This window comes from Vombatus ursinus, unplaced genomic scaffold (genome assembly GCF_900497805.2).
Source record: "Vombatus ursinus unplaced genomic scaffold, bare-nosed wombat genome assembly UNPS02014909.1, whole genome shotgun sequence".
NCBI classification, from domain to species: Eukaryota; Metazoa; Chordata; class Mammalia; order Diprotodontia; family Vombatidae; genus Vombatus; species Vombatus ursinus.
The window spans coordinates 3,690,362-3,690,796 of record NW_020954687.1 but is presented as its reverse complement, the minus strand read 5'-3'; the positions used below and the strand labels follow the sequence as shown (position 1 = coordinate 3,690,796).

The window sequence follows — 435 nt, the reverse complement described above, 5'->3', positions numbered from 1 at the left end:
ATAGATAGATAGATAGATAGATAGATAGATAGATAGATAGATCGATAGATAGATAGGTAGACAGATAGACAGATAGATGGATGGAGAGAGACAAAGAGAGACAGAGAGATGATAAAGATGAATCATAGATAATAGTATTATTGTAAGCTTTTTGAGAGCAGGAACTGTCTTTTACCTTTCTTTGTATCCCTAGCACCTAGAACAGTGCCTGGAAAACAGTAGGTGCTTAATAAATGTTTGTTGACCGATATTAACTGACTAATGATAGATAGGTATAAGGAGAAGGAGAGAGGGGGAAAGAGAGAGAGGGGGAGAGAGAGAGAGAACAGAGAGGGGAAGAGAGAAGACAGTGAGAGTGCAGAGAAGTGAGACAGGAAAGAAAGGAAGAAAGAAAGAAAAAGAAAGAAAGAAAGAAAGAAAGAAAGAAAGAAAGAA

At 37.2% G+C, this 435-nt stretch overlaps 1 protein-coding gene across 4 annotated transcripts in view; it reads left to right on the top strand.

Annotated features, from left to right (window-relative positions):
- NR5A2 (nuclear receptor subfamily 5 group A member 2) overlaps positions 1-435 on the top strand; it is a 183,533-nt gene that overhangs the window by 91,460 nt on the left and 91,638 nt on the right. The gene's annotated exons all lie outside the window — the stretch shown is intronic.